Source organism: Zonotrichia albicollis, chromosome 1, assembly GCF_047830755.1.
Source record: "Zonotrichia albicollis isolate bZonAlb1 chromosome 1, bZonAlb1.hap1, whole genome shotgun sequence".
Lineage (NCBI taxonomy): Eukaryota > Metazoa > Chordata > Aves > Passeriformes > Passerellidae > Zonotrichia > Zonotrichia albicollis.
In genome coordinates, this window is record NC_133819.1 from 18,699,072 (window position 1) to 18,714,393 (window position 15,322).

Sequence of the window (15,322 nt, forward strand, 5' to 3'; positions counted from 1 at the left end):
TTCTTCCTGGGGCCATGACTATAATGAGGTTTGGTCAAATTTATTTATAGAAATTACCTAGAAACTATAATCTATGGTAAACTCCAATTACTAAAAATAAACTGAACAGTGGGAGAGATTTGGCTTTTGTTGTTGTTGTAAAGATAAATATGTAATCCTGCCTTGCCAAGGAGCAATTTAATGCTTCTGACATAAGCTTTTTGTCACTTCAGAATTTTCAGAGAATCTCAATCCAGTTAATTAGCCATTTTCTGTATGGGTTTTGTCAGGCAGGATGCAGTCTTGAAAAGATCACCTTTAGTCTTCAGACTCTCAGTTCAGCACACTTGAGCATGCAATTGCATTCCATTTAAAGGAATGGGAGCTGTGTTCATAACCATTCTTCTAAAATGCTACTGGATAATATATTACTTACCCAAACCTGTGAAAGAGGAGAGCACTCTTAAACTTGGCACAGTATGAGAAGTGGTACACTGTAGTGAGGTTAGGTTATTATGTTGATGGCATTTTCTGTCATTTCCAAAATGCAGATTTTTTTCATACAGTGACTTGAGATGCAGATTGTGAAGGAGGGGATGTTCTTGCATCATTTGCAGTTGAGTACTATGGAAAGCTTGTGGTTTTTTGCAGTCCCCAGACTTTCCCAAAGTAAGCATGCATTTACAATGTGCATTTACAATGTGCATTTACCTGATGTGTTGTATAGCATCAAATTTTTTTACACAAACCTCTTTAGGGAACATCAGCAGTCTGACCATCCAAAGTTCTCTTAGTGGTCTTCTTTTTAAGCATAAAGTTAACTGTGTGCCTGGGTTTGGGTTTTTTTAAGAAACATACAAACAAGAATGTGGAAAACATAGTACTTCCATTTTTACTGTTTACTCAGTGATATTTGTAATTTACATTGGAAATGTGATTTGGAATAGGTTTAGAAAGAAAATATATCAGCAGAGGATCTAAGTTTGTAACTTCTAGTGTAAGAGTGTGTTTGAGGTTTTTTTAATGATGCTGGTCTCAATGACTGGATATATACCAGTACCTGCAACATATCACTGCCTTGGATCTTTTTTTATTGTCCTTGGTTGGAAAACTTGCCTGGTAATGGGAAAGTGAGTGCAGGAAGAATGAGACTGACGTTAATGGTACATTTTCAAGTGGCCACAAATTATGGGAAGGAAAATCTATCCATATGAAAAAAGGCCACCTTTGATTTTTAATTAGCCCAAACTTTGTGGTTATATTTGGGAATTTGACAGGCAGGTTCACTGTTTACATGTTTTAACTAGTTTTACTAGTGTTTCCCTTATTCTCAATTACATGTATTTCATGACAATTAACAATTTTGAATTTTGGGAGGTTTTTGGAAGTGCTCTACTTGAGGTTGTTATCAAAGATCTTGGGATATCTTGTCCCTTTGTAGAAGGGTGCTGAATTTGTCCTTTGGGTTTTAGCATACCAATAGACTTGAGTCATACTTATATAGTACTGGATTCCACAGTATGTCTACGCACTCTGGGGATGGAAGTACCTCTTGCATTTAAGTTAAAAATTAAGAGATCAGAATATTCAGGCTGGTTTAGGGCATTAGAGCAAGATAGCACTGCTAGTAAAAGAATTTAGTTGCATTTTATGTGAAAGAAAGAACATTATTTAGACATTATCTGTGGTAGTATACTTCAGAGGGAGACAGTTAAAACGATATTTGAAGGAAGTCAAGGGACACAAAAACCCCCTGGTTTTGGATAAGCTATTTAAAATGAATGAAGGTAGGAGAAATATGTTGCCAGCAACAGAGCAACGTAAAAAAAGCCAGAAAACAAACAAATCCAAATGTTATTGAAGTAAGATCTTTATCTTATGATAAATTGTGCCAGGAAGCCTGACAGAAAAGCTGGACAAAGGATAGAAGAGGGAGAGGAGGACAGCCCTGCAGAGCAGTCAGCAGGATTAGCTGTGTAATAGTATCTTGTTCATTATGGCACCATCCCAGGACAGTTTAGTGTATGGAATGGTATTTAATTACCATATGGTAATGTTTTCAGAATACCCATAACATGCCATGTTGCACTTAAGTTGATAAAGTAAGAGTATACAGCCTGATGCTGTAAGATATTTGACACTTTTGTGAATCAGATAATAACCTTGCAAGGAAAAACAGTCCTTATTAGTAAGGACTAATCATATGCTTTAATGTATATGCATGCCCTTGGGCTTGTCTTCTCCAGTGAATTTAGCATGGCTAAAGACTTCTGATGTGTCAAGTAATTATGAAATAAGTTGCCACATGTGATCTGTTGAGACTTATTACCCTATGCACTTATTGAAGTTTATGAAATTTACAAAATTCTCCTGAAGAATTCATTGACCTATGTACTATAGAAGATTTTCAATTTCATGTTTTCTATCAAATGGAAATACTTTTCAAACTGCATTTAAGAATCCAAATAGAGTGGTGTTTGAGAGAAATGAAATGAAAAACATTAATTCCCTTTCTTTTGGAATTTGTCTCCACATTAATGTATCACAGGCCAAACCTAATTACCTATTCAACCTATATTTTATTTGATCTACATGCCTGAGTGTCCTACAATCAAATTTACTGAAGAGCTTCTCACTTTTTTCTGCATTAAAACAATTGCCTTGAAGCAGCTAACAATTAAAAAATAAATGAGTTAACACTTTCTGCTAAGTGCTACCATTTAAGTTGTAATATGCAATTAAAAACTACATTTTAATTTCTGTTCAATTACATTGACTTAAATAGTAATTTTAGTGTTGTACTTATGAACCATTTAATTGTGACATTTTTCCTCTGGCATGCATGATGCAAAAGTAGATTTGGTTTTGAGAATGTGGAAAGAAGTAACCTTTTCCCCCTCATGGTTGCTGTAATGACAAAAAGAAAAAGACAGAATTACCTGGGCGTTGTGTAAATATGATGGAACAATTTAATTTCAAAAGCCATATAAATATGTTGGAATTCAAATTAATTTTCATGTTTTTAAAAACTATCTATTTAATAGAAGGAATACCCAGATTGCTTTATGGTGGTATAGATGGGCATTTGAAACATCCATGCATGTACTTGGTCATGTTAACAGCTATAGGGTAGAGGAAGCTTTGTGTTAAGTCTAAACCCAAAGCCTGGTAGAACCTGAAGTGTGAAAAATTGCATTGTAGAGCAGTGGCCTTTTTCAGGTGTGTATTGCTAGAGACAGATGCTTTATTTCTCTGGCTTTAGCTCCTTCTTTTAAAAGAAAAACTATTTATGAGTTGATGCACTGTGAACAGCTAGTTAACACATTTTTATGTTAATGCCAGAGAGAACTTGCTATGGAACAAGGTCCTCATCAGAATTTTCTTTTTCCCCTCTGAACCTTCCAAGTCCTTTCAGCATGCTGAAAATCACATTGAAGCATTTTCTAATGTCCAGAATAAACTTCTGGTAAATACTCAGCCAAGTGCTCATGTCCCTCTTGTGTGATGTGTTACTCTGTTCTGTTCAGGTTACTGGCTGTAGGAATGTGTACATAATCAGAAAATTCTGATTAAGCAAAACAAAACCTGGCCTAAAAAGATGTTATATTTTCTCAAATAAGATTCTGTGTCTCTGGAAGGACCCTTTTTCATCCATTTGGTAGTGTCTTCTGTGGTTTTGATCTCTGAGTAACAGTGGAAGTTTATAGTGACCCTTCTACCAGTAAACCTGGTTCTATATCACTTGCAGTAGAGGCGTTTCCAGCTTATGCATGAATTGAAAGTATCATGCACTTCATTTGATGTCATCTCAATTATATTACCAGATTCATAAAGTTCTTAAAATATGCTGGTCTTTGCAAAGAACCAGAATTTTAGAGTATCATTTCTTCTGGTGTTCAATCCTGTTTCATGAAAAATTGTATCTTAGGACTGAGATGGACCTGAAGACATGTAGTTGTATTTCTTTCTGTTACACAAGTCCAGGTATTGTCATGAACTGTGCCCCAATTAGATGCTGTGGTGAGGACACAGCAGCTTCACCACCAAGGGCTCTTAGTGTCATTTAAAGAGACTGTTGCTGGTGAGGATATCACAGAACAGTGTTGTGTGTTTGGAATCCTATTTCCAACTTCTGATACACTCCAAACCATGTGCTGCCACTTGATCACTCCCCCTCTCCCTGTGATGGGCTGCAGAGGAGAATTGGAGGCACAAAAAATAAAGATCATGGGTTGAGATAGGAGCAATTTACTGGAAACAGCAATGAGATAAGAAAAAATAGCAACAGCAACAGTAGTAATGACAGTTTACAGGAAAAAGTGAAGATTCTCATGTCATTGCTCAACTCCCACAGAAACCCCCTGGCAATACCTGACCTCTGTCCCTGGGAGACACCCATAAGGGAGCCCTTCCCTAGAAGATGACAGGAGGTGGTACAGAACAACCTCTGGGTCCTAGCTGTGCTTCCTTCTGGCTACTGCAAAAATTAACCTGAACAGTCTTTCAGTTCCAGTCCCAACCTCATAACTTAGTGTCTTCAAACAGCAGTGTCATCGTGACTGGTGGATCTGATTAAGAAAGGAGAAATAGTACAATGCAAGAAAACTGTGTTGAATTTTAAGAAGTATAACTTCGAAAAATATTTTCTTTTTCTTAACAATTTCCTAATTGATAAATAACTTGCACCTTCACCCAAATTCAGCTGTTCTAAGGGCTTTGTGGCTGAGGATACAAGAGTGGTTGCAAATGTGAGTGTCTTTCTGAACATAAGTAATGCTCTCTTATTGCGAGAGTGGCAGACCACTGGCACAGGTAGCCCAGAGAGGTTGTGGAGTCTCCCTCCTTGGAGACAGATATTAAAAAACTCTCTGGTCATGATCCATTGCAGCTGGCTCTAGTGCACCTGCTTGAGCCAAGTGTTGGACCAGATGACCTCCAGATGTGCCTTCCAACCTCAGCTGCTTTGCAGTTCTGTACTGTATTAAGTGGTGTGTATTTACTCATGCACTTTATTCCTAGTCTCAAACACTTCCAGGGTGATGCCAGTTTTAATTGACTGTAAGAAAGTATTCAGAGAGAAATTCAGAGTATTCAGAGGATTATTCAGAGAATTCAGAGTATTCATCAGATATAAGGCTGCTGCCAGGTCCTTACCCAGCCACTCTTACTCCTTATTCTCAACACAACTGACTGAGAAAATAAGATGAAAAAGCTCATGGGTTGAGGTAAAGGTATGGAGATCAAGTAATCCATTGGTGCCATGAACAAAATAGACTTGACTTGGGAAGAATTCAATTTATTGCCAGAGTTGGATTGTGAGAAATCAAGACAAAATCTAGAACACCTTTCTCCCACTCCCCTTGAAGTCAAAGTCTCAACTTCACTCCTTTCCCAATTTTTCTCCCTCCTCCCTGCTCCCAGGGGCCCAGAGGGTTGGGGTAGGGAGTATTAGGTCAGTCTGTAGCAGTTCCTCTCTGTCACTCCTTCCTTCTCCTGCTTTTTCCTGCTCCAGTGTGGGTCCTCCACAGGCAGCAGCATGGTGTATTCCACAGGCTGCCAGGGGCTCTCTGCTCTCCTCTGACCTTGGTGCCTGCAGGGCTGTTCCTCACCCTTCCCCTCGCTCTGCTGGGCAGCACTTTGCCCATTCCTGAATGTGGTGCCACCAGAGGTGCCACCAGCCTTGCTCATGGGCTCAGCTGTGTCCTGCAGTGCCCAACACAGGGCAGTCCCTCACCTCCGCTCAGAGATGCTGCCTCAGCTATCAAAATTCTGCCCACAGTCAGCTGATAAAAAGGTCTCAATTTTTCTGTCACATTTCTAAAGATTTTTGCAATGAAATACAAAGTGTTTTCATTATTTTACTTCCTCTTTTTCCAGGATGTAGTTTTAACCAGATTACTTCGTATCAATGACTAGGCATTAACAAGTCGTTGTTTTTGAGCACTTTCAGCTCTATTGACAAGAAAATATTTTTATTAAAGTAATATAAAATAGTTTTTGAAGTATTCTTGTTCTGCAAAACCTAGGAATTACTGCTTAGCTGTGCCTTCCTCTACAGATTATTGATGAAGAACTGGAACATTTTTAAAGTCATTATTAAAAACTCCTCTTGGCTCTGAATTCTTGAAGTAATAATGAATAAATAATATAGGAATAAATAATGAGTAGGAAAAGGGAAGGAAAATCAGCTCTGAATGGTTTTTTGTAATTTAGAGATTTACATTAAAAAAAAGGTGTAAAATAGATACCAAGAAAATCTAGGAATTACTGAAAGATTGGAAATGGTGTCTACTGACACTTGGAGAAGGACCTTTAAGGGAGAAAATACTTGTTATTAAAGCTTTGCTTGGTCTGGGAGGGAGACAGAGAAAGGCCAGTGACTAGAAGAGAAAGCCAAAGATGTTGGAATGAATGTAGAATTATAGCACTCATCATCTGAGTGTACAGCACATCTTGTGCTTCTTTTTCAAGTCTGCTTGCTACCTTTTTGTAAGATGCTGGATTAATACTGGTTTTCAAGTGTCTGCAACTTTCTGAATATAGTCATAAATTTAAAAAATTTAATTCTCCTCCTCCTCCCCTCATTTTTGTCTGTCTTTTTGAAAACAAATTCTTCAGTCTTAAGGTATGGCTTATTCCAAATCTGGGAATATCCTGGCAACACCAAATAATACTGCTGAAGGTGGTGGTGGGAGAATCTCTTATTCATTACAGCTTCCTGCTGAGGTTAAGTAAGATACATGTGGATATATATATATATAGAGAGAGAGAGAGGCAATTCTCAGGAATGAGAGCTGACTAGGAATTACTTTTTGACCTGCATTAGCTGTGAAGTGTACTTGTGAATAAATACTTTAGTCGTTGTTTCTGAATAGATGGCAGCTGGTTTTGTTTTCTCAAAGTTATATGGGATTTGTTGTATTAGCATTATGTGTTTATGGACATATTTGCATTTTGGTTTGTAATATGCTCAAACTCTCAGAGTTGAATTTTGGTTTTGTTTTATTTTGGATGGAGGGGATTGGTTTTTTTGTTTTGCTTGCTTCAGTGCTTACAGATCATCTGTTGACGTGCAGTTAGGATGGGTTAACATTGTCAGAATTGTGAATAATTAATATGGTAGCCAGAGGAGGAATCACAAATACAAACATTTTACTGGAATTAAGTTATTCTTGTCTCAGACTAAAAAGTGAAGATAGCTGCTTTGGGGGTCAGCGTGGTGAGGAACTTGAAAAAGGGAAAGGCTTATGTGAATCCAGAATAAGGTAAACCCAATAACAAAAAATTACAACTTTTTGTTTTCCCAAGAAACAGAGAAAGGAACACTATCAAGGACTTAGATGAAATATTGGATGATCAAAATATAAAGTAGTTTCTAGAAGATGCTAGGGCCAAAAGTCCTTTTAGCCCATGTTTACTCCAAGGAAGTTTTAGAGACTTTTGACATCATGTATTGAAGATAAGTGAGAAGGTAATGTTTTAGATTGGAGTGTTCATCTGAGGATGATAAATAACAAATTGCTTGGAACAATGGTCTTCACCATTCGTTGACCTGAAAATAACTCTAATATCAAATCCATTTAATACTGCTGTTAATATTTTAGCAATTACTTAAATTATCCTTGAAATGAAAGCTAGAAATAGGATACCAATTTTTAAACTTGCTTGAGGATTCTGGAAAGTACAGACTGGTTAGCATGAATTCCATACTGCGTAATTTTTTGAAGTTATGAAACGAATTGTACTATTAGGAGTGCCAATTTAAAAATAATAGTAAGAAGTCAGTGTGATTTTAAAGAAAAGTTATGCCTTACTATTAGAGCTTTACAATGCACTTGGATTTTATAAAGGTTTTGACAGGTTCTGTCAGCACGACTTCTTATAGTTACAAAGTAATGTTAAGATGGAAAGGAAAATCTTTAGAGTAATGCTTGTCAAGAACAGGAAACATACATTTTTGTTATTGCAAAGTGTCACTAGGGGAGTTTCATAGAAATCTGCAAGGATCTGTTCAGTGCTGGAAATTATCTCTAGTGCAATGAATTGCAAGGGGTAACAGTTATTCAGGGCACCAATGATAGAAATGTCTGTGAAATCCTCATTCTCAAACAGGAAAGGTCTAAAAAAATCTCTCCTAGGAGTACTGTCTTTTCCTATGGACTCCCTTCAGCTGTAGGTTTAGAAAGTAAATGGCTTCCTCGTAGTGGGGATTTTGGTGGGTTTTGTTTTTTAATGTGAGGGGTTTTTTCCTTCTCCCTCCTATATTATGTCTGAAGCTGTAGAGCACAGCAGAAATACATGGGACAGAGAAATGAAAAGGCAGCAGGGTATGGTAAGAAGTGAGAAATGTATAGAAATGAATGTATAGAAAGCCAGCTTATGATGTTGGTTTAGAGTGGACAACTTCATCATTGGCTTTGTAAGCAAAATGGATTCAACTTTATGCTTAGGAAATCGCTAATCCATGTTGGGAACAGCTATGAGGAAGGAAAGAATCTCTATCCTAAAACATTTGTTATCTGCATGTGGTAGAAGACCTGAGACTGAGGCAGATGAAACTTCATGCTTCTGTTCTTAGGTTCTCACTCTTCTCTAAGAGATGTTGTCTATTTATATATATTGTTTAATATTTTAATGCTTTTAATGCCAAAGGCAGTCCTGTTTGAGGAATAGTATAAACTAAAAATGGTTATGATTAGGTTATTATTTTGACAACTTTATAAGAGAAGACAGTTACTTATATCTTCATGTTTACATGTAGTTGCTTTGAAAAATTCTAAAATTAAAGTTCTTTTAAACCTCTGTAATATATTGTTTAAGATTAAATTATTTAAGTTACTGGGACCAGAGGATGTTCAGAGTTGTACAGAGTTCAAAGAAAATTTAAGGATTAAATAATTCAAGTAACTGTTTATATTCGTGGATGCCCAGGGACTGAAATGGCAAATGTGTCATTCTGCGTATTTATTAAGTTGTCAGTGGAATTCAGGGACCTTTACAGGCCTGTACTTTCAACAACTCTTTAGAGAAAACTAACAAAAAACTGATAGAGAAGAATTCGTGAGCATCGGATAAATATGACCTGCAGGGAGTCCTGAACATTGCTTCTATAATGGGAAGTCCTGCCTTAAACCCGTTGTGCTTCATAGAAAGATTAACAAATATGCAGGGAGAAGGTGATCTGATTGATAGTCTCTGCTTGATTTTCCAGAAGGGTCTAACAAGGCTGGTGGGTTTCTAAGGAAAGAAAACAGTCATGGAGTAAGAGAAAGGCTATTTCCCAAACAAATCATCAATTAAAAGATAGGAAGTGGAGGGTAGAAATAAATACCTCTTTCAATAGTGCAAGGTTAGCAGTGTAGTTTGGCTGAATTTCTGCTAGGAATTTTGCTGTTCAGTGTATTCATATAATGGAGATGGTGATATGGTAAAAAGATGATTCTTGAGGTGAGAAAATTTGTGAATGGTAGTATTGTGTGGAACAGTGAACATGAGAGCAGACACTGAAGAACTGCAGAGTGATCTTAGGAGTTTGACTGCTTGGGAATAAAACAGCAGTAAAGTTTCCCAGTATATAAATACAAGGTGATGCAAAGATTGATACAGTGTATGACTTCCAAACTTCATGTGCAAGATACTGAGCTCTGAGCTGACCTTGATCCTTGAGGAGTTATCAGTGCTGGCTTCATTGAGAATATCAGCTCAGGATCATGCCAAAAACCCATACAATTCTTAGAAATTATTAAGAAAAGAATAGAGAGCAAAACAGAAGAATCCTTATTTCAGTGTTAACTTATAATTAATCCTGCTCTGTGCAGTTTGATACCTCATTTTGAAGAGGTTGGTTACAATGGAATTCCAGGTGGTTTAGAAAAAGGCATCATGGGAACTGTTATGTGTAATATGGCTTTACAGCTGAGTAGATCAGAGCTCTTGAGCCAGAAAGAGAAAACTTACAGAGAAATACTCTTGGGGGGTGTTTTGAACAAATATCTAAGTGACAAGGAAGTCAGTAGATACAGACTATTTGGAGGTGACTCTCTGACAGCCAAGAGCCAGATGTCATCAAAGCTGGTGGGAACCAGGTTCAAACACAAAATAAGCTGAATTCTTGTATAGTGAGTAGCAGATATGTTCAGCTCCTCATGAGCATGATGTTGCAAATCCAGAAAGTTTACATAGGCTCATGGGTAACTGGAAAAAATAGAAAAACAGGTTAATTGAGATAAATAAATCTAAATAGATAAAATATATCAGGCTAGAGAAATTGCTTGAGATGAAAATAACTGGAGGTGGGAGAATATTAGGCGGATAGTAGGTAACCTATATTCTTGCCTTCATCTAACTCCTGTATGTGCATATGGTCCATGTTTTTTCAGAGCGGGGTGGGACTGAAAAGAATGAATGATAAACATAATCTTTCTTGTTATCACAAAGTTTGCTGCTGCTGCACTCCCTGAGCACAAATGATATGCTTACTGACCTGCTCTGACCATTGCTCTGAAACAGCATAGCTGGCTTTGTTTTTGTTGGCTCACCTAATAAAAACAGTACTAGTGAAAGTAGGATGTGAGTAAGAGCTTTGAAGGACAAAAGGGTTATATATGAACATGTGGCTTTGAATATGATGAGTTCAGATGATTAATACCCTTTAGCTGATCTTGAGGGCTTCACAAGAGATCTTTAGAACTGGAGCAAGACCCTTTGTGTTCAGCAACAGCAAGATCACAATGCCAAATATGTATTAGACTAGATAAAACAAGACTGACTTCAGACTTCTTGTAGGTAAAGCAAGAGATTGTGACAATATAGAAGATTATTGTAATAAAAATAAGACATTATGAGCAAAAAACTAAATCTGAAAACTTTTTCACATTCTGTTCCTTAGTTACTGAACCAGAACACCACCATCTTGTAGGTTAAATGATTTCTGGTTTGCAGAATTGTCCACAGTTTTACTAGGACCCTTGGTCTAAAAATATTTTAGGTATTTTTAAACAGATGCTGCCACATGCTTTATTTGCAAGATCTGGGACTAGATGTGCTCAAAATCAGTGAATCACCAAAATTAAATTAAGTGTAGCACAAGTTCTAAAGAGATTGAAACTTTAGCCACACTTCCATACAACAGAACAGTGATTTTAATTATACAGTGTGTGTATATATTTTTAATTATACAGAACATACAGTATATTGATCCGGAAGAAATTATTTAAAGCTAAAATTTTATCTAGAAAAATCAAATTTTTTCAATGTCAAGGTACTGTAAATGACTCTGAAAGTTTCCTTTAAAACTCTCAAATACCAGCCACTTTCCCATTTTATCAATAAAAGCATATATAGTCTTATACTTATTAACAGGATTAAATGAGTCGGACTTATCTTGACAAGAAATGCTTTGTTGACTAAAAACTTCCTTTTAATGTAATTGAAAACAGTGTTGCTCATATTTTAAAAAAATCTTGATAGTGTAAAGCTGTCATGCTGAAAGAGGTGGGATGGAATTGCCAAGTGCAGATGCCCATGTAAGAGTGATGCTGAACAATAAACCACATTCATATTTCTTTTCTATAGAAAGTGCATGGTGGTTTGGGTGAACTAATCCCTCAATATTGCCAGCTATGTACAATAAATCATGCTAAAGGACTATTATTTATGGGAATGCTATGAATTTTTTTGTATCTACACTTGTAGCTTATTTTCATTTTAAAGACTTTAGACCATAATTCTGTACTTTTAATTTTGTATTCAGTATGGGGAATTAATCCCAGAATGGGGCTTTTTGGATGCAAAATCTGAATGCTTGTGTAGTAACAACAGCTGTCCCCTCACCATGTGGTGTCTTCCATTGCTTTACTGTGGAGATGAATTTTGGCCCAGTGTTTCAGTAATATTGGACACACATGGTTTTAGGTGACAAAGCAGTATGTTTATGCATTCATTTGACTCTTGCAGTTACAGTTGGCTACAGATTAGAACAGGGGGAACACATTCACACCATGACCACCCTCGTAGCTGCTTGTAGTACTTGGATCACAGTAGGCGCTGTTGCATCTAAAGACACAATTAACTGTTGCTGAGGAATTGCAAATTTACAAAAGCTCCTTTACAGCTTTTGCTGTTGAGAGCGGATTTTCTGAAAAAAAAACAAAAAAACAAAAAAACTTTTCCAGAGATTTTCCAAATTTATAAATGTTTTAGATCTTCACATTCTAAAATTAGTGTCAGCTTGAAATAAGATTAAGAAGTTGATATTTTAATGTAGCTAATGAATTCATGTGCCCTGAATTAGCTATGTAATTAACTACAGATGTGCTGAATGATTGTAGTTTTGTCCATTATTTAGGAAGATAACCTCAAGAGTTCTGTCATATTTGCAAGTGGGTAGTAAAACTGTGAGCACAAATCAAAGCTTACAGAAAAGTCTGAAAATAAAACTTAGCAGAAAGCTTCTGACATCTGTATATCACTGAAAAGATCATCTTGATTTCCATGTGTAATTGTTTAGATATGCTTTGGATATGGTAAGAGAGACTAGCTGTGAATGTAGCTGTGAATCTATTATAAATACCCCACAAACAAACAAACCACCAAGTTTTAGTACAAATTAAATAGAAAATTACAGTAAAACCACATATTAACCCTAATTTTGAAGTATGAAATTTGATTTTTAAACAAAAGGCTTTTAACCAGAACTCTTTAAAAGAATTCATTATTTAGATTACAGTGATAAAATTTTTTATAAGTAGAACATTCAGCACTAGAAATCTTTCTTTACAAAAATCCCTGAGAAATATTTTAATTTAAAATATCTATATGGAGTATAATTTAATAAAGGCATATAGTATATTGACATGTTTAAAGCAGTAAAAATAATAAGGCTATTTTGCAATGTGGAGATTTTTCCATGTATGTAATTTCTTCTGTAGGCTAGGGTGTAATTGTGTAATGCAAGCAATATATGAGATCTCTCACATATACACACGTTACTTAAGCGTCTTGTGTTTGAATCATCAGAGATAATTCATTTTATTCTTATATTAAAAACTATGAATGTTTGAGGCTTTCAGCATTGAATAAAGGACTACATGGATCCAAACCAGGACGATTGATAAAATCCTTGCTACTATTGGCTATTATTTACTGTCTTTTAAGTGGCAGGTTGTATTTATGCCAATTTATCTGCTTCAGGGAACACTCTTGATAGCAGAACAAAGTGAATAAAAGTAGTTTGCTTTGCAAATGAATGCAAATGGTGAAGCCTTTCGGGAAGCCCTTTAACGGGAGCAATGCACTTTGATTATGAGTGAAGCTGCCATTTGGACATGGTGAAAAGAGCACGCTTGAACCATTGATTGGGGGAGACAGTAAAAAGTCAGGAAGGGCCCCGTTAAGCTTGCAGTGCAGCGGGCGGATGTCAGTGTGGTTAGAGCACAGTGGGAGAATGACAGGCAGGATTAGTGTCAGGGAGAAGCTTTGCTGTAGTTGTGGAGATGGTCCCTGGGGTCACTCACCTCTGACTGTTGTTCTGTGCTGATGGCTCTGTAATGCAAACCGCTTGATATGTGCCTGTTCATTATCGGAAATGGTGATTAGAAGAGGTATGTCATAAAGAATTCCTTTAAAATAAATAAAATAGCAAACCACTGATGATAACAAAGATTTGGCTCTGCAGTCGTTGCCAAAGATGCTGCAAACGTCAAAGACGGTTACTGCGTTTTGCCTTCTGAGGCAAACGCGATTTCATGCCTTAAACTGCTCTAATTGTGTGTTCCTTGCTTTGTTCACTTTTATTTGGCCGTTATGAAGACAGTCATTGTTAACGGCTTGGCATGTAGTTAGAGTAAAACATTTTTATATCTTTTGGTTATTGAGTAGGGGAAGCATCCGGTCTGGTTTTGTGGCATAACTGCATTTTAGGGAGGGGGGAGGGGTGTTGTTTAATCGTCTTGATGGAATATTAGAGTCAACAGATTTCATTCCTGGTTCATGCTAGAGTGCTAAAACACAGGATGGTAACAGTGACAAGAAGCTAAGATAACTGTTCTGTTCCATTTAGAGGCTTTTTTAATATGTCAAAATGGAGATACTCTTTGTGTCTTTGCTGAAAAAATATTAGATAGGCAATTAAGTAAATGCTTAAAACATTGTGTCTTAAACTGTGATTTAATCATGGAATCATTTAGGTTGGCAAAGGCCATTCAGATCATTGACTCTAACCATTAATCCAGTTCTATGAAGCCCACCAAGTGTCACATCCACACATGGTCTTTTAAATACTTCCAGGGATGGCAACTCCACCACTTCCCTGGGCAGCCTGTTACAATGCTTGAAAACCCTTTTGCTGAAGAAACTTTTCCTGATATGTAATATAAAACTCCCTTGGCACAACTTGAGGCCATTTCCTCTTTTCTAGATCTTATTACTTGGGAAAGAGGGCCAGTCCCCACATCGCCACAGCTTCCTATCTCAGGGAGCTGTAGAGAGCAATAAGGTCTCCTCTGAGCCTCCCCTTCTCCAGGCTAAACATCCCCAGCTCCCTCAGCTGCTCCTCATCAGACATGTGCTTCAGACCCTTCCCCAGCTCCATTGCCCTTCCCTGGACTCTCTCCCCAGCACCTCAATGTCCTTCTTGTACTGAGGGGCCCAGAACTGAACCTGGATTTGAGGTGTGGCCTCACCGGTGCTGAGTGAGGATGATCAGGGGGATGATCTCTGCCCTGGCCCTGCTGCCACTCCATTGCTGAGCCAGGCCAGGATGCCATTGGCCTCGTGGCCACCTGGGCACTCTGTGGCTCATGTTCAGCTGCTGTTGAGCAGCACCCCCAGCACCTTTCCCTCCAGGCATCTTTGCAGCCACTCTGCCCAGGCTGGAGCTGCAGGGGTTGTTGTGAGCCAGGGGCAGGAGCAGGCCCAGGCTCTTGGCCTTGTTGGGCCTCAGAGCTCTGGGCTCTCCCCAGCAGTGCAGCCTGTGCAGATCCCCCTGCAGAGCCTTGCTGCCCTCCAGCAGCTCAACACTCCCAGCCAGCTCAGTGTGTCTGCAGGGCCTGAGGGTGCCCTGGATCCCCTCATGTGGATCATTGATAGAGCCATTGAACAGAGCTGTGCCAGCCCTGAGCCCTGGGCAGCACTGCTGGCTGCAGTTCCATTCAGCAGCAGCCTCTGGGCCCGGCCATGCCAACAGCTTCCCACCCATCCAACAGAGCCCCAGCCAGCCCTGAGCAGCAGTTCCTGCAGGAGGTGCTGTGGGCAATGGTGGCAAAGGCTCTCCTGAAGTCCAGGTAGGCACATCCACAGTCTTTCACCCATCCACTGAGTGGTCATCTTATCACAGCAAAGGAAA

General features: G+C 38.1%; 1 protein-coding gene across 1 annotated transcript in view; it reads left to right on the forward strand.

Annotated features, from left to right (window-relative positions):
• DNAJC1 (DnaJ heat shock protein family (Hsp40) member C1) overlaps positions 1-15,322 on the forward strand; it is a 106,839-nt gene that overhangs the window by 75,302 nt on the left and 16,215 nt on the right. The gene's annotated exons all lie outside the window — the stretch shown is intronic.